Here is a 23,252-nt window from a genome sequence, read left to right as displayed (position 1 = left end):
AATGATCCAATTAAATTAGAAAAATGTTGATTACAAACAAAATTTAAGAAATCCTCTGAGATGAACTTTCTTGATTTTGTTGTTGTTTCGTTGTGTTAAGTGAGGGTTGTAGAAGCCAGTGGAGAAGATGGAGGCTGGCGGCGGCCGGAGAATGGGGAAATTGGGTGGTGGAAAATTCAATTGTTTAAGGAAAATGAGGTCAGAATTTTATTAAATTTTTCTTTTTTCTGAAAACTGGGAATGGAAGAGAGAGAGAATTAGGGTTTTTTTTTTTAAGAGAGAGAAAATTAGCATAGGGTATTGGGTCACACGTGCAAAGGTGTGTGGAAACCAGCTCCTTTTCGAGGCAACAAACCAGACCCTTCTTCGTTTTCAGTATCCGTTAAAATTCTCTATTTCACTCTCTTTCTCTTTCTCTCTCCCCCATAATTATTCTAACGGCAAATTGTAAAAACCATCTTAAAAAACGGTGATATTTGCAATTCTATCCTTAAATTTTTAATTGTAAAAACTAAATCTTCGAATTTATAAAAGTGTTAAATATGGTTGAGCCTTCAATTATATAAGTTTGAGGGTTCAATTTTTTATCATTTGGGAGTCCAATTTTATTATTTTGTATAAGTTTGAAGGTTAATTTTAATATTTGTATAAATTTGAGAGCTCAATTCTTATCATTATACTTTAAGGATAATTTTTATAATTTTTTTTATTATAGCGTTAAATTATCAAAAATACTCCACAACTATGAGATTGGTTTCAATTACATCTCTAAAACATTGAAAATTTTCACTTCAAATCTTGAAGCATGAAGTTTGTTTGAGAACAATCCATGTAAAATTTTGTCATTAAATTTATACACTAACATTTTATACTTTGTTTATGTGAATAAATCTTAATACATATATAACAAGAAAAAAAAAAAAAGACATGTGATGCATCTATGAGTACTCGACCTATATGTTGTCTTCTTCCTCTCTACTTAAACGACCTCGATTTTATATTCTTTTGTCATTATTGTTATTATTTTTGGTTAATAATAAATCTCAAGATTATCTTTTTTGACGTTTAGATTTGTTCCCTTAAACAAAATGTAAGTATACGTTAACTTTTTTATACATGAATTGAATAGAAAAAGTCTTCGAGAGTTGTTTTAAAAAAAAATAAAAAGTTAAAATGAAAGTTGTGATTTTTTTTTTATTCGTGAGTTTTTTTTAGCCAACATCGTCTATTCTTATGGGACAACCCACTTGATTCTACAACATTTAGGTATCAAAGAAACTGGTACGATATTAAATCCTAAATAGGTGGCCACTATTTGGTTTGAACCCAGATCCTTTAGTCCTTTGATTTTTTTTTTTTTTTTTTTTAAATATTCCCACTATGACTAGACCGATGGTTAGAAAGTTTTGAAAGTTGGCAATATAAATGAAACTAATTAACCCATATGGTTTAGGGTTATTTTTATAATTTAGCTTTGTTAGTATTATTGTTGGTGCCATTATATTCGAAGTAAATTAAATATAAAATCAGAGTTCAAAACTTTTAATTCTAGATCCCTTTTATTTGCTTTGCTTTTGAGCAACACTAGCCATTGTTTTCTTTTCTATTTTAAAAAATATTTGAATATAGATGGAATTAGTCGATGGACCATATATTTCAAATGGATTGACGCATACGTAGCACCCTCTTCATGTCCCACATCCAAAAGAAATATAAACGATAGAGACAAGATCAAGTACCAAAACAATATGATATTGTCCACTTTGGGTATCTTCATGACTTTGCTTTTGGTTTTACCAATAATACCTCATACTATTAGAGATAATTGTCATCCATAAACTCATGATCATTCCTTATTTAACCAATGCAACATTTTGATTGCATTCGCATTCACAACAATAATTATAATTAGTTTGGTTATTCAACTTTGTGTAATAGGCTCTTAAACTTTCAAAACGCACAATAAATTTTATTGAATTTACTATATTATTATAACAAACATTTTTGAACTTTTAATATAATGTTGGTCGTTGGATATGATAGAGAATTTAAAATTAGGTTCAAATAGGATGTACTGGATACACAAATAGACATGTAAATTTCAATCGAATAAGAAAATAATAATTGATAGTTCATAAATTTATTAAGACACTTTATAATGTTTACATATTTATTAGACCCAAAAAAATTTGCTACAAATGTTTAAGTATACGAAACTTGGCTATAGTAATTTTAGTATATCTTTTATGTGTAAATGAAATATACTTAACATTATAATATTCGCTTACTTTAGATCATGTTTTATAACGGTTTTATTTTTAGTTTGATGTTTTTGAAAACTGTACTGGTGTTTTTTTTTTTTAACATTTCTTTACTATCAATTTTACCTTTATTAAAGAAATATATAAAATTTTAACCAAATTCAAAAAATAAAAGTTATTTTCTGAAGCCCTAATTTAAAACCATTTTATGTTTAGTCTTTACTGTTTTGAGAAATTATATTGCTTTCCTTTCCATTTCAATGGATGTTTTCATCATTCTTACAAACACAATTAAATAACCACCAAAATAACAATCAAATATTTAAATAGCCCCCTAAATAAAACTAATTAATTTCTATTTTTTTTAATAAAGTTTTTTACTAATAATTAATTTTTTTAGTATATTATTACTCTTTAAAAACATATTTAAAAACCTAGTCAAGTTTCAACCCGAGGCTAATTTCTTACAACCTTAATAATTTGAGGTAGGAATTTTTTATAAATTACAAAAAAAAAAATATATAATAATAATAAACAAAACTTATTTTCAATGTGCATTATCTTTCCTTTATTTATTAATATGACAAGATGACAAGGATTCTTGTTTTCGAAAAAGAAAAACCTTAGCATGTAATTTATTAATTATCTAATTTACATAATATTCTTAAATAGAGATGCCCATGGGCAGGGCGGTGCCGTGGATGCCATTCCCCATCTCCGCCCCCGCTCCTCATTTCATTCTCCATCCTCGTGAAATTTTTCATGGGGATCGAGATGGGGATTCCCTGCAGGAAATTCTTAAGGGATCGAGTTCCCCGCGGGGAATTTTTTCTTGTTACTTTTTTTTTTTTTTTTTGTTTGTAAAAAGTCAATTAATTTAATCATTAATATGTGAGCAAATTTTAATTAAATAATTAACTTTATTACTAAATTGTTTATTATGGTTAGTTTTATATGAAAATTTGAATTTAAAAATAAATCACTCAATTTGGCCTAAAAAAGCTGTTTAATTTTTTTTAGTAGAAAGAAATAATATAAATCAAATTATTCACATATATAATCTAATTTTAACCTTCAATTTAAACATATTCATTATCTTTTCCCAATAAATAATCAATTTGAATTTAAATATATATTTATATAATAATAATAATAATAAGATAACATTAAATAACTATACTAAATAAATATGTAAAAGCTAATCGGAGCAGGACGGGGAATGGGGGTGGGGCCAGGTCGGAGGCGGGGACAGGCATTCCCGTTTAGCTCCGAGAATTTTTTCTCCCACTCCCTCCCCCATTCCCTGCCTAATCGGGAAATTCCCGTCCCGTCCCCGTAGAGAAATTGGATATCTCTATTCTTAAACCACGATTTTTTTTTTTGGTGTAAGTAATTAACGTCTTTACTTCTTCAACGTGCTTTCAATAATCCTAAATTTAGTCAGTATATTTTAAATTTCACATCTATTACAGTTGTTTCTACACATTTTATATAGATATAAATGGTAACTAAGTATACACCTTACATACTATATATATTTTCAATGATATATCTATTCTTTTAACTTTGGGTCTCCAACAAGTCATTGATCAACCAAATCGAGTATAACTCAATTGGTATTCGAATGTTAGAAATCACGAGATTTATAGTTCAAATCTTCCTACCTTCAATTACCATATATATATATATATATAATATGACCGAGAAATGCTTTATCCCATAGAAGGAGAATTTCTTAAGTCTTAATCGAATAACCCACATTCTCTGCCTTCCTCTTTTTTTCACTCAGCAACTTCACTTGATATACAAGATTTGCAGCATCGAATTATTGATGCATAAAAAAAATGATAGGGGCCATTTTTTGTTAGGATAATTATGAAGATGGGTAGCCCTTACACTGATTTCGATGATCATACATTATACTAAAAAATTGTTGAGATTCTAAAGTAGCTTTTGTAAACCTTATTCAAAACATTTTGGAGGCTAAGGTACCCACACATGTTGTTTGAATAGAAAAGGAAGACTGGGGGTTTCAGATTCCTTTTTTATTATTATTTTTTTTTTTTTTTGTAGAAATGCTTTAAAAAAAAAAGAAAAAAAAGTGGGAATTAGGTTGTGATTCTTATGATTAGGGGATAGAGGAAAAGTTTATGGCAAAGTAAAAGTTTGGAGGATACATGTTTGGTTGCTTTGCTTTCATGTTTGTGATATGATGAAACTCACTTTTAGGACTCTTCTTAATAACCACCCTTCATGTTAAAGAGTTGCATCGACTCTTGCTTTTATTAAATGTGATATTTTTACGAATTGTGTGTTTGTAAAAGTAGAAGTTGTCGTCTGATCATTTTAGTTTTTTATCATTGACTTTGTCACATAATTACTTACATTGAAAAAACTTTTAATAGAAATTAGCTTCCAATCTCAGCCACGTAGAATATAATCCATTTAGAATAAAAAGTATATATTAAAATAATAATTAAAAAAAAAAAAAAAACACTTTTATCACCTTATAAGCTTTATTATGATTTATTTCACTTCTCACCAACAAGATTTTTTTTCTTTATTCAAATTCATTAATCTACATGTTATCTATACGAGAAAGATTTTAATCTACAACTAACGGCTATTATTAAGCAACGACATTATTGTAGCGACCTTATTGAATAATTTGTCAAGGATATTGATCAAAATGTGAGGAAAAAAATTCGAATCCCATACTTTTGGGCTCGTAATAATTACCCAGTTTTTGTTGGACACCGACCCACGTAACATTGGGCTTTCATAATTTATGGTGCAGTTTAAGTTTTTGTTGGGCTCAGGCCCAGCAAATAATTTCGTAAGAAATTTACTCCGATAATATCTTGAAATTTTCATAAATTCTGGAGTTTGATTCGGCAATTATGCAGTTTATTATGTATTTTCCAACATAAATTATGAAAGCCCAATATTATGTTTGCATGCATACTTTCATTTTGTAAGTAATTGCCACTTTCGAATTTCGGAATGTGGTTGAAATATGAGAATTTTATTTAGAAAAATTCATAAAATATATGTGGCATTGTTTCGCTCAATTAGTACTACAATATTTTTAAATTAAGTTGCAAAATATATATTTTTTATATCTTATATTTTAGGAAAAAATTTCAATTTTGACCTTTACTTTCAATTTTATAATGTTGCACCCAAACTTAGATAAGGGTTAGAATTCTAAAAATTTACTGAAAAGTGATACAAGATTGGGGTCAAATTGAAAAAAAAATAAATTATATGTACATGTTACAGAAAGACTCGAAATCAAGAAGAAGAACATCGTAGTTGGTAGTTGAACCATTGTCGACCTCTTTCTATTAAGTGTTGTAACCATCAGAGCTTCATCGTTGACTAAATCGCCTGCATATATAAAGAAAAACGAATGTGAGATTAATGTAAGAGTGAATAAAAAAAACGAGAGAGCAAGACATTCGTTTTGTAATACTTTGAAGAGTAATAAAAGAGAACATCCTAATTTGCACAGTGGACATAGACTTTTGACTGAACCCCTTGAACTCCTGTATCTTTTCTTCTTACCTCTACGATCATTTAGATTTTGCTAAAGTATCGTTTACACGATTGTGTAGTTCCTACCGCATCGTGTACTCGACTGTTTAGTTCTGCGTTCAATCGTCTATATGATCGTTTAGCTCCTCAACTATCGTCTACCCAATCGTCTAGCTCCAGTCAACTGTCACCTACACGATCATCTAACGCTTCATCCAACTGTTTACTTAATTGAACTATCATTTAGTTCTAGGAGCATCATTCATACGATCGTGCTGCTTTTTGGTAAATGACAGAAGGATTTTCAAGCTTCAACATTCTATCTCCCCTGACTCTTGAATTATTATTGACCGTTATATCTGAGTGTTTTGTGATTGTTAACGTGAAGATCTTGTCATCTGAGACAACCATATATATATTACCTAAAATTTACTGTAAAAAGAATGTTAATTTAAAATTGTAAAATTGAAAGGTATCGACCCAATTCAAAAAATGAATGATTTGAGAGTGGACTGAGATCCCCAAATCTTCTATGCGTACTATGGAAATAAAAAGAATTCAAAATTAAGACTATATTCTTGAAGGCAATCATAACTTATCTTTGTTTTAAAATTAAATTTTGTCCTTTTTTCTTCTCTCATTCTACCTTTTTCTTTAAATAATAATAATAACCATCATCATTGTAATAAAAGAAAAAGAAGAGGAAGCTCTCATTACACTTTTTTTCTTCTTAATTATGGAAACTCAACTTTAAAAGTTTCTCTTCATTGATTAGAACTGGGAGTTTGGAGAAGAATCTAAATGGGTATAAAGTTGCCCTAGCATTTCTCACTTGTTTTTTTTCTTTTGCTGATGATAGTAGCTCTGGTCAGTGTGTTACTTTTAATAAATCTGTTATTTTGTTTAGCCCCAACGCCTGGTGAGTAAAATGAAGATGGGAAGCATTTTGCAAGTCAGAATTTAATGTTGGTTTAAAACTGATATTAAAAGGTTCTAATGTCAGTTGAAAACTGACATTGAAAATCGTGTTATAAAAAGTCTTTAATGTCGGTTGAAAATCAACATTATACACCATCTTCAATGTCGATATTTTACAAATTTTTTTCAATAATTGTCCGTTCTTTTATGCCTCATTTTTTAAATTGTCCAATCCATTTTTAATGTCGGTCAAAGAAACGTCATTATATGTCTCGTGTTGGGTTAGGAAATGTCCACCATCGTATTTTATTAAAAAAATATAAATAATTGTGTATTGTAATGCGTACCTGTTATATTTTGCATGGCAAGCCAACGATATTTCTCTTCCACCTATAAATGCATATAACCCAAACCTAAAATATAACAATAGACACAATAATACACTTTAGCACAAAACTAAATACAAAGTTACTTGCAATGAAGCACACTTCTATAAAAATTTATCCACAAACAACAATTAGTACTTCCAATCCATTCTATAAGTACTTATCAAATATGAATAAACACATTAATCAATATTTGTATATCGATAACACACTTCCATAGAACAATAATTAAAATTATCATATCCAACACTCATATGGAACCATCCGCCTCTCTAAAACTACAATTAGAAATACCAAACACTTCTATAATATTAATAATCAGTTCTCCCCTTCACAAATATCAATTAGTACTTCCATGAATACTTACATCAAATACCCATAAACAAAAAAATTATACATAAATCTTCCACTAAAAAGATTATGGTTAGACAATAATTCGTCTATCCACAAACCAACGAATTAGTACTTCAGATTCATTCTAAATTTGCATATTTTACTCAAAACTCGTCAAGATTCATTCTAAGCTAGCATTTACATTCTATTGAGACAAAAAAAAAAAAAAGTACATCCTTACACAAATCGGCTAACAAACTTGCCCATTGTGTTCGAATTACGTCAATCTCTCCTTCGGTATATGCATTTTTTATATTGAACTACAAAAAGAAAAAAAAATCAACATAAGTTTACATCATTTATTAAATTAAAGCTAGTATATATAAAAAATAAATAATTTGCATATGAGGCTAGTAATGAGAGTAGTAGGATTATGCACTATTTTGTGTATATACTTTTATACATAGTACCTACATCCTATAGAATCTAATTGACGGGGGCACTGCATGTAAAAAAGTTGAAAATAATTATTCTAATGTTTGAATGAACATAATTTGTTAAAATATGAATGTAAATTTACCTTTATAGGTTTCCATTTTTGAGAAGACCGATGGTGTTGGTGATCGTGCTTGGCTTGCCATGCTTTCATCCACTAAATAGTTTGAAAACATTGGCCAAACATAAATACTTGAATTAAAAGCTAAGAAAGTTCAGTTACACTTACATATTTATAACTCCATGAAATTCCTCTTGAACCTTACTTCGAATAGAGTCCAAAATATAAATACAATTTTTTTAAAGATTGATTACAATCAATATCCAATGGTAACTATAATAAGCAACAATTTGAAATATTAGTATGCATATAATGCAAATAAAAAATAACTAAAGAACTTGTATTTACTTACCCTGTGTTATATGGAATAAGAACTAATTAGTCCAATTTAGTTAATTCTAGTTGGTTGGCTAAATTTCTAGATCGAAGATCTAGAGACTTCACATGTGACAATATTTTTGCTTGGTCAATTATAAAAAACTTATTGGTAATATCACGGTCATATTCATCCCAAAGATGCCTAAACAAAGCAAAAGTTATTATTTAAACATGAAAAAAAAAATATACTGAAGATTGTGAATCAAGATGAGTAATATTTACACAATGTATGTCAATAAACACATATAACTAATTTCAACCATACTGCAATAATGAATCATATCATCACGGCCTAAATAAACAAATTTGTCCCTTCCAAATACGTGCTCGTTCAAATTGAAATGAATCATGTCTACATCGTTCATGTTGTGTATGACATGTCCATTCAAGAGCTTGATGGTGCCATTGGTGTCCGTATATTTGGAAGAGTGTCCAACGCTCTTAATTGTTGAATGTTCCTACCATAACCAAAGTTACAAATTCAAAGTACGAAAAATAATAAATAACCAAACTTATATAGTGAAAAAGATGCATACCTTTTCCTCGTCAGCCATAATTACAAGTTCACGAGGCCACGTTATGAAGTTGCACATCGCTTGATTTAAAGACTTTGTTTTTCCCTTCACAGAAATTTGTATTGGCAATTCTTCTCCCACGACGATGTCTATCAGTACTTTAGATCTAAAATAATAACATCACATCAAAATAGTGCTAGTTGATTAGAGTTACTTCGGAAACAAAAAAAGTCAAATAGATTTTTGTTATTCTATCAATTCCAATAAAATGCAACAAACAATTCGAAATGCCTCGACTTTTTTAGAACAGGTCCGAGTAGAACATGTCACATCATCGTCAAACATTGTGGCTATTGCAACAATATTATCTAGAGATTTTATAGTAAGTGACATGGTGTAACAAATTTAAAAGAACTAATATGACGCATGGTTAAGCACAATATGACTAAAATTTAAGAGTCACAACAAAAACAATTACCTTCAAATTTTCTTTAGGCATCTTCTCAATTTTCTTTTCTTCAGATGCACTAAGTGCAACACCTCCAACAGACGATCTAGTTTGATGAGATTGTTTACTATGGGTTCTGTCTTTTGACTCTTTGACATGTCGAACATTCTTGTCATCAGAGGCTCCTTCAGTTTCTTGACTCATTGTGGACTTTGGTTTTACAAACTTGAAATATTGTGATTGGGAAACGAAATCACCCACTCCTCTAACATGTCCCCAATGTTCATCCATACCCAATGCTTTAGTTAAAACATCTTCACCTTCATGGACTTTAGCTAATTTATCCTATAAAATATATTACAATTTTCACACAATATCTATGTTATCACAAGTTTCAGACATTATATATATGTCATCTTAAGTTTCACACAATATAAACTTACAATTCGACTGATACATTCTTGAGTGGCATCATCAAAATATTCATTATTTTTTTTTCCTTTTCATGCTTCTTTCCATAAAGTCGAATGATAAGAAGGATCACTCGATATGTTCTACATGAACATACATATTTAATTAGCATAAACATATTATAATAAAAGATTTAATTTAATTGGAAAAACTTACTAATTCTTGTGCAAGATTATTTGTTCCCTTACGAGAAATTTGATGATTATATACACATTTCGACCTTCTTTCTCTCTGAAGACGATTGATTTCCTGTACAACCAACTAGTTGAAGTTACTTACCAAAACAATGATAATATTGACATTTATTTAGAATGACTTACATCCCATTCTTCACTTAATCGTTCATTAACAAATGATGTCCACTGTTCTTGATTTATATGATAATATTGTTGAGGAGAAAATTGCAAGATCGATGGCTTGTCTTTAAATAGAAATAGAACTTCTAAGTCAATGTGGTGTTAAAAGTCCGAAACTTCCTAGATGCAGATATAAGTATACCATGTTTAGACTGAGAGTCCACATCAAACAACATCTGCACAATGAAAAAAGTAATAAACAATAAACTAATAAACTACTATGCACATGAATTAAAATTATAGAAAACATACTGTTATTATCTTTAAGATGTTTTGGAACTTTTTCCAAGAATTGTATATTATAGGTATTTGTTATCGAACACAAAGTCCAATGTAGCTTTGCATTTTCTGTGCAGCAAATCCAATCGGTTGTTCGTGTTCATTATAATTAATGGACAACTGTGGCCCAGAAGTTCTTATTTGTGCCAACTCAGACATAATAGTTGGGCCACATGGAACAATTATTCTACTGGTTTGTTGTGGGATCATATTTTTATCATCTTCGCTGCTACTACTCGAATCTTCCATGTGAACCTGACAAAAAAAAAAAAAAAACATCACTCACAAAAAAACATATGATCTTAATATTAATATATATAATCATAGAAAATTATATACCGTGTTTAATACATTATTTATCAACCCACCTACCCTCACAATTATTTCTGATGTATGTGGATGTTGTATCTGAAGGAACTTTTATCAAAGAGAACACATGAGCGAAAGCAAGATCGTTCCAAATTCATTGTGACAGAATTCCAAGCATTCACAAACAAACAAACTAGTTATGCATTTCAGACCAAATTAAGGCATGCTTTAGAAATTAAATACAAAAGAGAGTGAGAGACTTACCTTTGAAGAACTCTTCTTTCACAGGTCTCTCGTTCTCGTGAAGAATTTGGACAACAACTTGCTCTCGTCCGGATCGTTTACCTAATCGTCCAGGTCAACCACGAACGATCTTCTCCATGAACAAGCAACCTTTCTGACACCACCACTCAGTAACCTTGGTATTCTCGGAGTGAGAATCCCGGAGGTGTAGGCTCTGTTGGATTTGGTAGAGGGAAGGAGGAAACAACGATCGCACTCTACAACCAAGCATGTAGAAAAGTATACACTGCCTATCATATAGACTGTGGTGTTTGATCGTTTAGTAAAGGTACACGATCGCTTAGTATAACAGGTTTGATCGTTTACACGATCGTTTAAAGAAACTCGCTAGTCACGCGATCGTTTAGTAAAATGCCACATGATCGTTTAGATAATGGCGCATGTACACGATCGTTTAATCAAAATCTTAGAAGGCTGTCATATAGTCTCTCGTGAGCTAAACAATTGGTTGTGTACTTAAATGAAGCGATCCTTACAAAATGAAAACATTTTTCATTTTATCCTCCAGTTATGAAAATTGAATAAAACCTCTCACTTCATGCACAGTTAAAGGAGAAATCGCCTACAATTATCTCATAATTATTTTAATTAAAAATAAATATAATAACTAACTTATCATATTATATTTATAACCTATAGTTTTAATATCACATCATATGCAACATTTAAACCATAGTCCTTTTCTCCTTTACTTGATATAAATCATATTTATATCATATTCCTCCAAATAATGTATCTCATACATCATGTCAACTATATCATATATAATTAAAACAGTTCAATCATATCATATATCATCAAACTCCCTCTTGTCAATTTGAACACTTCAAATTGACCAAAAAACTGATTCTCAGCTTGAATCCATTGAGCTACCAAGGAGACCTTATGAACCTGTAGCTTGAAGCTCCAACGATACGTAAATAGCTGACTAAACTCTTTACTCATGAGATCCACCATCCGTTAATTGTCAGACACTCCACTAAAAACCGACAACTGCAAACTTCTTACTATAGATATATTTCTATGTCTATCGGATATAACCAATCAACAGTACGATAACCCTTCACAAATTCTCATAAGTACAGCTAGGTCAATTTACCATTTTGCCCCTGTAGTTACATCTAACTTCTTAAGTACCACTGATACCTCTAATGAACAATACATCATAGTCCTACTATGAGTGGACACCTCTCGAGCCATGAAAAGATGTGTGGCGCCACATCGTTCAAGCCTCAGAATGAGCCCTTAAGGGAGCAATCTATCTACTTACCCCTACTTCGGGGAAGGAGTGAATTCTATCTTGTATAGCTGAGTTCCCAGCTCCCTAATCAGATAAATCCCCAAAGTAGTAGGTTTGAGTTGGCAATTTGGCCACTCGCACCCTTGCAAATCAAAGGACCACCCTCAAAGGCAGACGTTTCTAACTCACTCAGGATTAAGGTCATGTTACCTATGGATCATCTTAGTGAAGTGAAGTCTCTGTCATAAACAACGTTATATAACGAGACTATACATTTTGTGATCCGGTCTTATACAAACTCCTTTGTGTAGGACATATCCGCTCGCATGTCTCCACATGAATAATCAGGATTAGACCATTTGTAGCACGTCATAATAATTATAACTATCTACAAAGCGGGCTGCATCCGTAGTGTCACCAGGATAAGGTTTTGCCTCCTATATCCATATACTACAGACCATCTTGGTTATCACTTAAGGCATGATCCACTTGTATGTCTCCACATACATGCTTAAGTTACAACAACAACAAGAGATCTTAGTTTATTAGTTTGTGGTAAATGCAAATAAAACATCTCGTGTTTCATAGACAATAGTGAAGAAAATATCTCATATTATTACATCACAAGCGTTTGTTCAATATAGGTGTTTACAAACTACATGACCCAACAAGAGTTTAGGGCATCAACCTTAACAATATCATCAATCTCAATAGATGTATCAACATTGGCCATTCTTTGCATACCTCAATAACCACACTTCTGCAGTATATCTCTGTAGGATTGTATCAATAGTAGTGGAAGCACAAAGATCATCTAAGCACTCAAATTCATTAATTTTGGCAAAATATAAAGCATGCTTTTGCAAAAACAAGTGAGTTTCAGGATATACCTCTTGCAAGATATATCTCTTGTAGAACTTCTTCAAAGCTCCTTCACCAGCTGCTATCTTCTATAAATCTTGTTGTAGACCACCTCAAGATCTTACCCACTATTCTCTTAGTGCTCTAGATTGAGTTGTGGGACTCAAAACAAGCCTGAATCAATGGTAGAAGGAGAAATGCCCACTGTAGAAAATCAGCTGAAGAACTCTTTCTTCAAACCAATTTTTCTCTCAAAATCTTCATAGATTGTATGCCCGATTTTTACTCCAATCTTTTCATTATATTGCAGATCAATATGCAAGGAAAAGAGTTGCATGAGTTGCAGCTCAGCTTGGAGAAGACAAAGCCAAAGCAAATGCTTCATGTGTGAGCAACTACAAAGATGGATAATAGAAAAACTCTTTTTCCCATTTAGTATTTTATTTGTTTTTCTTTCTTTTTTCAATTTTATCATAAAATCAACATTTTGATTTAAACAAAAATATTTTGATTTTTTTTAAAAAAATTAATTAATTTCATAAATTAATTATTAAATAAAACTTAATTAATTCAATATCAAATATTAAATTAATTTTAATACATATCCATCTTTATATATTTAAATCATATTTAAATATATATAAATTCTCTTATTCCGTTTAATACTCAAATTAAACATGTAATTATATCTCATATAATTACTAATTTCCTTAATTCTAATTTGAACGATTCAAATTAACCTATCACGATATTCTAGAGCTAGTCCGTTACAAGCTAGTAGGGGACCTCGTGGACCTACAGATCATGGGCTCCAACGATCCGAGATTAATTGGCTAAACTCATTAGACCAAATTAATCTCCATTCGTTAACTAATGGGTCACTCTATTAAAGCCCATAGTTGCACTCCCCTCATTGTAGATATATTATGTCCACTTAATTTAACCATAATTAACAAGTTAACCCTTCACAGGTTGTTCGTAATAACGGCTGGGTCAAATATCTGTTTTATCCCCGAAATTACATCTTATTTCTCAAGTCCCTATTGATTCTCTAATGAACAACTGGTTTGTGATCCAGTCACTAAACCAAACTCTTTCAGCCCAATGAGAGGGTGGGGCCCCTTGTTCAAGAACTGGATTTAGTACTTGAGAGAACAACCTTTCTCATATCCCTAAATTGAGTAGGTGTGAACTCCATCTTACACCCTATGTCCTCAGCTATCTATCCAGTCTTACCCTGATAATGGGCAGAAATGCACGTTATTACAATGCAAAGATATAAAACAATGTAGGGTTGCTACGGTAAAAATATGTAAAATCGTGTCCAAAAGCATTAAGTTGAGAACATTGCGATCGCATGTGCCTATCGCATTAAAGCAGCTAATTTACGTATTTTGTGCCGGAAAATGCGTTGGCGCAAGATAGAATTGCGATCTAAGGAATTCAGCGTCTTAGCGCATTAGAAGATTGCGACCGCAAAGCTATGCGATCGTATGCGTTCGCGAAGATCTGCTCAAGAAGGTGACCGCATAAAGACGGCGCGTCAAGGTGAAAGCTTAATAAATCACGATGGGACAGAAAGCTGATGACGGTCGAATACGAATTGAGTTGACAAGTCGTTAACGACAACACTGTAGCAAATACATTCAACTTTTCGGTGATAATTAATCGGTGCATCAGACAGAGATTTAATGATATCTGATCAGTGGAATCATTTGAGAGAAAAGCCCTTCACCCTGGAGCTCTATAAATACCGAAGGCTACCTTCGTTGAAAGGGTTTCAGTCGAGCAATTCAGAATTTTGTAGTTCTTTTTCGCCATATACATAGATAACCGTAGTCTGTAATTTTTATACTTAGAAGGCAGAGGCGAGTGAAGAGAGAAGACGCCGAAAGTTCGTTCCTGGTTAGCTCGAGAGAGTTGATAACGGGTAGAAATTCACGTTATTACAGTACTAAGTTATTAAACAATGAAGGTTTGCATTGATAAAATATATTAGATTGCGTCCAAAAAGTATTAAGTTCATGACATTGTGGTCGCATACGTTCATCGCATAAAAATAGTTAACTTTGGTATTTTTATGCAGAATATGCGTTGACACAAGGCGGAAAGCGCGATCACAAGAAAGTAATGGTCGAGCGCGGCATTACTGTAAGGCTTTGTGATGATTTGTGCTCGCAAACATTTGCTCAATAAGGATTATCGCATAGAGCCGACGCAACTTGGTGGGTGCATTTGGGTGAAAAGCATAATTAATCTTGATGGGACAGAAAGCTAATGACGTTCGAATCTGAATTAAGTTGACAAGCCACTAACGGTCTACTGTAGCAAGTACACTTAGCTTTTTGGTGACAAATATTCGATGTATCAATCAGAGAATTAAAGCCCTGCCACAAGTGCAATCATAAGAGAGAAGCCGCCATTCATCCCGAAGCTCTATAAATACCGAAGGCAACATTCAGCAAAGGAGTTTGAATACTTAGAGAATTTTCCCTTAGATAGAATAGCCTTGTTCTTAGTTCTCTTTTATTTTAAGGCGGAGCGAGAGAAGGGAAGAGACGTCGGAAGATCGCTCAGGACAACTCGAGATAGAACCTGAAGGGTGGAAAGCAGAGAGTGGGCAAACTCTCGCGAGAGCAAGACTATGTTTTGAACAAAGTAGAAAAGACAGTGTAAAAGCCTTGGGAAGTAAAAGATTACTACCAGGCTCTTTATTCTCATCTTGCATTGTTATTTTGTATTTCAACTCTATATCTATACAATGGAATTTCTTCATCTACATCTGTTCATTCTCTTGAAAGCATGCATGAGTAGCTAAACTTATCGAATGAGTTGAGAAGAATTAAGCTAACATGACCTAGGACCTTCATTGCATGCGATTATCTTGTTTTATGCTGTGTCCAACACCCCTTCAGAGCTACTCGAGAGAGAGTCTAAAGAAAGAACCTAAACACTCGAGAGAGCTAGGTTTGAATCTAGACTCGAGAAAGCAAGAATAGATCTGTATAAGAAATAGATAAGGACTTAGAGATAAGCTCTGTTTGCCAACCTGCATCGCATGCACCCTAGAGATAGGTATGATATTATGTGGTCGCCTTATTTGTGTATGTGTCCTTTTGTCATCACATAAATAAGAATAGAGGCTTATGCATAGGTCCTATAGACTTATCGCATATATATCATGCGTTCTAGTATTAGAAGCCATAGCATTTGAGTCGAGAGATGGTTTTCTATTGTATGTATGTTGCATGATCGCATAACATGAACGCATCCTAAAAAGTGTTAGTCGAACCCCTTCTCAACCCATTCGCTGTATACTCATCACATTTTTCGTATTATCAACTCTTTTCGAAACTCCACTGCATTTATTTATTTTATACCGCAAAAAACAACACCAAACAACTATTTGATTTACCAGTTACCGCAAAGTCTTTTGGAAAACTATCACCGCATACCGTTTTTCCTAGCCCCTGAGTTCAACCCTAGACTTACCAGGAAACTCAGTGAGGTTTACACTTGGATTCCACTGAGAAAACTTGTTGTTCAACGCATTTCCATCACCGCATCTTATTCCATAATCTCATCACTTAAAATAAAGTATCAAGAGTGCCGGAAAGCATTAAGAAAACAGAGAGAGGTCCGACTCTGGCGAAAGAAAGAACATTCTTTTCGGCATAATAGAGAAAAACACAGTGTAAAAGCCTTGGGAAGCAAGACATTGCTACCAGGCTCACTATCCCTACTTTCCATTGTCGTTATGTATTATGATTTTATTTATACAATGGAATTTGCATCTCTACATCGTTCACTCTCTTTACATTACGCATGAGTAACTAAATTTCCGAATGGGTTGAGAAGCATTTAGCTAGCATGACCTAAGATCTTCATTTTATGCGATCATCTTGTCTTGTGTATGCATCCATCACCCTTTAGAGATACTTGAGAGAGTAGTCTAAAGAAAGAACCTAGATTGAGAGAACTAGGTTAGAATCTAGGCTTGAGAAAGTCAGATTAGAATCGCATAAGCAAGATATAGAAACTTAGAGATAAGTTCTGTTTGCTAACATGCATCCCATGCACCCTAGAAATAAGATATGATAGTATGCGGTCGCCTCGTGTATGTTTGTGTCATTCATCATCGCATAGACAAGAATAGAGGTTTAGACATAAGTTCTATAGACATTATCGTATAAATTGCATACGTTCTAAAATTAGGAGCTATAGCATTTGTATTGAGAGATGGCCTACTGTTGTATGTGTGTAGCATGATCGCATAACTTGAATGCAATCTTAGGAAGTGTTAGCTAAATCCCTTCTAAACCCGTTCCCCGCATACTCATTATAACTTTCGCTGTTATTAACTCTTTCTCAATTACATTTTAAATAAACATACCAACCAACTTATTGTTTTGATTGCCGCAAAGGAATCAGAATTTACTGTCGCATACTGTCTCCATAGTTCCTGTGTTTGACCTTGGACTTACCAGGCAACCTAGTAGGATTTATACTTGGATTTTACTAGGAAAACTTGCATGTGTAATGCATACACCACCATCGCAATATACATCATTATTTCATCATATTCACAATGCATCATACCCCTGAAATGGGAGTCTTATTGAGCCGGTGCTGTTGAGCCAACCCTCAACTATGCAAATCTAAGGACAATCCCAAATAAATAGGAGTTCATAGTTAGCTCAGGATTAAGATCGAGTTACCTAGGTCATCTAGTCAGTCTTAAACTGTAAACAACGTTATAAAGTAAGAGTGACTTATTTCTTGGTCCTAATCTTATACAAACTCATTACATAGGACGCCCTCACTCCTCATGTCATAACATGTACGAATTAAGATCACATCATATGTAGCACTTTACAACTCTTTATAACAACTACAGAGTAGGCCGCATCCAATGGTGTTACCAGAATAAGATACCCAACCTCATTCATGTACCATAGATTATTTTGACTATTTACTCGAACCCGATCCACTCTTATGTCTCCACATAAAGTTCAAGTACTCATATAATAGTCATGGGTCTTAGTTTATTGGATTTAGACTTTCGTACAATTTATGAAATCAATAACAAGTATATTGGTAATAGCAAATGTTTATCATTTTCCAAACTACGAGTTTTTAAGACATAAAACCCAACAATCTCTTATTTCATCTTCATGAAAATCATCTTCAACTGTTCGTTGTGGAGATGTTAAAACAATTGACCAACCCAAATTTGTGGAGTCTTTTACATAGAAGATTTGTTTTGCTTAAAAGGCTAAAATAAATGGGTCTGATGTATGTCCAATACGATTGAGGTCCACAATAGTAAACCCAAACTCGTCTGTTTTGACTCCATTTCCATTCTCAACCCAATTACATTTGAATAAAATAAAAGATAATCCATAGTAATCAAGTTTCCATATTTCTTGTATTACACCATAAAAGGTCATATCTGACATGACAGAACTTTTGTCCTTAATACTAGAGACTTGCATTGTGGTAGCCGTTATACTAACTCCACTATTTTGAATCCTTCTATTGTCATCGTGCTTCTTTATGTGATAGTAGTAACCATTAACCATGTAACCACAATATTTTGTCATTGTTGGACAAGGTCTATTAGCTATCCATCTTAAAGAAGGCGATATTGAATTTTTGGGAACTTTGAGAGCTAGTGCAACCTATGATAAATTTTATAACAGTTTAGTAGTTAACATTTAATTATACATCAAATAGTAGGGCTCTAGAGATTACTCGTGTGGACAACCACCGACTGAATGTGTGATTATGCTCTTCTTGAAGCCACTTTCTACTTTTAATTTTACCAGAATTGAGCTTAGACAGAATATCCATATGTTGCCTATTATAAATGACAAAGTTAGAAGATCATTGAATAATCAACTAACCTAAAATGAGAATAAGATGGAGATCTATATACTCGACGTAAGGAAGCACATCATTTACATTTTGAATGACATAAAGATGAGCTTGATCCAACTCATCCTTACTTGGTCTGATAAAAAAAGCAGCTGACAATGCTCTATCAATATTTAAGTTCGCTTTCCTTATTGATGAGTACAACCCAATAGAATTAACTCCATATATAAATTTAAACAAAACTCTATAGTCTCTTCGACAATATAATTTTCTCCAACACATCCTTTTGGTCGATTTCTATTTCGTACATAAGTTTTCAACACTTTCATGTATCGTTCGAAAGGATACATCTACCTCAAATAAACAAGTCCACAAAAATAAACTTCTCTTACAAGATGCGCTACAAGGTGTACCATTATTGTGAAGAATGATGGTGGAAAATACCTCTCTAAGAGGCATAGAGTGACAACTATATCCTTTTGCATATCCTTTAACTGAGATAAATCTATCACCTAGCAACATATAGCATTAAAGAAGAAGCATAGACGAGTAATTACAAGTCTTACATATTTGGGTAAAATATCACGAATGGTTACAAGTAATAATTGTTGCATAAGAATGTGATGGTCATGTAACTTAAGTCTGTAAAGTTTTAAATTTGTGAGCGCCATTAAACTTTGTTTGATGAATAGCCTTCAGGTACTTTAATTTCTGATAGTATCTTACAAAAGCTCAGTTTCTCAGCTCGTGTTAATATATAAGATGTTGAAGGTGAAAAGACTTTTTTCTCTCCCACTTGAGGGGTTAATTCTGATCTAATATTTAGCTCCACAACATCTAGTTGAGTTTTTATTCCATCCTTCATTTTATAAGGAATATTAAGCAATGTCCAATAAGATTTGCACACACATTCTTTTCAATGTGGATCACATCTAAACAATGTCGCACGTCAAGATACTTCCAGTATTCTAACTAAAAAAGAATAGATTTTTTCCAATAAGTTGAAGAGTTATCTCCACTGTTCTTTTTCTTGATAGTTTTCTTACCAGATGAATACTAATACTTACTTGTTTCTGAAAGAATTTCTTCCCCATTCAAAATTCTAATTCTTTTGCGTCATTAAAAGCTTTCTTTTGTTTCTTATATGAATGATGACGTGGTAGAAACATATGATGCCCCTGATATACCATCTTCTTCCCTTTTGGTAAATAAGTGGATGAAGTTTTATCTCCACAAATTGGACATGCATGATATCCTTTAACCATACAACCACACAAGTTACCATACGTAGAAAAATCACTAATAGTCCATAATAAAATAGCTTTAAGTGTGAAACGTTGTTCTTCATATGCATCATAACATTCCACCCTATCTTTTCAAAGTTTTTTCAAATCGTCTACTAACGAAGCTAAATAAAAATCTATGTCATTTCCAAGTTGTTTAGGACTAGATATTAATGTAGTCAACATAAAAAAATTTTGCTCCATGCACAACCATAGAGTTAGATTATATGTCACTAACATCAACGACCAACAACTATATCTACTACTAAGATCTCCATGTGGATTTACCCCATCTGTTGGAAAGAGACGAAGATTTCTAGGTTCTGACCCAAACTCTGGCCACAAATTGTCTACTTTTTTTCACGATAGTGCATCTTTGAGATGTTGTAATAAATCACCTGTTTCTTTTTTTTTTTTTTTCTTTTTTTTTTTTTTTTTTTTTTTTTATGGCACATGAATAAACTTGATGTTTCTTTACTTCAAAACATTCTTTCAAATCTTGGAATTTGTGAGAAATACCACTTGACTTTTGTTGGGATGTTCTTAGCCATTTCCTTTAAATTTTTATGAAGCTTCCATCTTGACTTACTGACATACATTTGCATCAGAGAGTTCTTTTCTAAACAAGCAACAATGGTTGCTACATGCATGAATCTTCCCTACTTCATTTCAAGAGTACCAAAAATCTTTTTTGCTTTATAAATAGAAGTTGGAATTTCATTAGGACTCGGTAATATGTCATGAATTAATTCCAACAACTTAGTGAAACTCTTATTGCTCCATCCAAATTTAGCTTTCAAATTATATAACTTTACCAATGTAGATATTTTGGTAAAAGTTTTACAATTTGGATACAATGGTTTCTTCGCATCATCTAGTAATTTTTCAAAATTATTGGATTTTTCGTTAAAATAGTTGTGTGCAAGCTCAAACATTCCAATTGTGTCATCAACATCAATATCATCCTCATCAACTTTGTTTCTTTCACTACATTTTCATTGTTTCTCTTAATCGGTAATGATTTATCGTGAAAAATCCATGTTTGATAACTTTGATCTATACCATTAGAAAATAGGTGATCTCTTATTGTATTCCCATTTAGAGTCTTTACATTCACACACTTCAAACATGGACAACTCATGACATTCGACATACTTGAATGTTGTAGACTATTTTTAATAAACATCTCAACCCCTAAACCATACTCAGTTGACATCTATTCATTTTCATCCATGACTTATCCATGATCGTAAAATATGCAACTTAATCTACAAAAAGGACAAATAATAACAAGGAAAAATTACGTAACCTTAAGCTTGTAAACTTAACCATAATCAATAATAAGACTTAAAACTTGTTTATATCAACATGATAAACACAAAAGAACTTAAATAAAATATTTTCAAGATTAAAATATAACCCAAGAAAATGTTTTATAAACACATTAGTCACTAAACAAAAAGATGATAGCAAAACCATTAAACAAGTTCATATTCATGAACTACTTTTCATCTCAACACTTTAAAATTTTATGAACCATAACCAACAACAATACCTAGATTAGTTTACATTAAATTTTGAGATAAACTCAAAAGAATAACACAAATAAAATATTAAAAGCAAAAATATAATTGGAAAAAAATGGTTCTAATATACACTTGAACTACACCAAGCAAGATTAGCAACCAAGTACATATTCTTAAACTAATTTCATTTCAACATTTTAAAATTTCAAGAAACTTAATCATTAGAATAAAAATAAAATGAATGAAACAACACTTGAACCACACCAAGCAAGGTTAATCAACAAAGTAAGACAAAATTAGTTTATATATAATTGAAAAAAAATATTTTAATATATACTTGAACCACACCAGCAAGACTACCAACCAAGTATATATTCTTGAACTAATTTAATTCCAACATTTCAAAATTTCAAGAAGCTTAATCATTAGAATAAAAATAAAATGAATGAAATAACTTTAAATTACTAAATTGAGAATACATATGAAAAGAAAATTTTACCTTTCCAAGCAAACAACTCAAACAGCCATTGAGCCCATGACGGAGCTGCCCGACCATATCTGACAACCAAGTGACATATCCAACAAGACTGAGCTTGTAACGTTGACGACGATGACCCGTAAACGAAACGTGATATGCAAACAAAAGACACGATGACAACCCTCAAACACCAGATCTGCACGCGAATGACACGACAACAACCCGCGAACGTCGGATCTGCATGTGAACGGCACGAAGACAACTTGCGATCTGCATGCGAATGATGACAGCGATCGGAACAATGTCGACGATGACAACGATCGGAACAATGCCAACGTTGATGATGATTGGAATTGTGAAAGGGAAGAGAGTGTTTGTAAGAGAGAAGTGAGAAAGGAGAGAGAAGAAAGGCAGTGAAATGAAATAGAGATATTTTTTTACTAAAGTTAAAAGAATAAATGAGGATCTTTAATTTCAGTTTTAAATTGATATTGTAGCCTATCTTTAATATCGGTTTAAAACCGACATTAAAGATCTTCTTTTTTTAAAACCGACATTATACAATCGGTTTCACTTTTTCTAACCGACATTAAAGCCCAAAATTCTTGTGGTACACTACAATAAGTATGACTTATTATAGCTCTTGAACATAGCCTTTTTAAAAATAGGCTATAGAAACTCTTAAAGAAAAAAGGAAAAATGTTAAAAATCAAATTTTGGGGGTGCGCTCAAAATTTCGTAGTTATTCGCCCAAACACGAAAAATTTTGAAGGCCGCGCGCTTCACCCCTTCTTCAAACACACAAAACCCATATTTTCTTTTTCTCTGTTTCTCCTCTTTCCTTTCCTTTTCTCTATTTCTCTTCTTTCCTTTCTTCGTCTTTACACACAAAATCCCAATCTTCTTTCTCTTAGATCCCAACCCTTATTTTCTCAAA

The sequence above is a fragment of the Benincasa hispida genome, chromosome 12 (genome assembly GCF_009727055.1).
Source record: "Benincasa hispida cultivar B227 chromosome 12, ASM972705v1, whole genome shotgun sequence".
NCBI lineage: Eukaryota > Viridiplantae > Streptophyta > Magnoliopsida > Cucurbitales > Cucurbitaceae > Benincasa > Benincasa hispida.
This window is presented reverse-complemented; position numbering follows the sequence as displayed.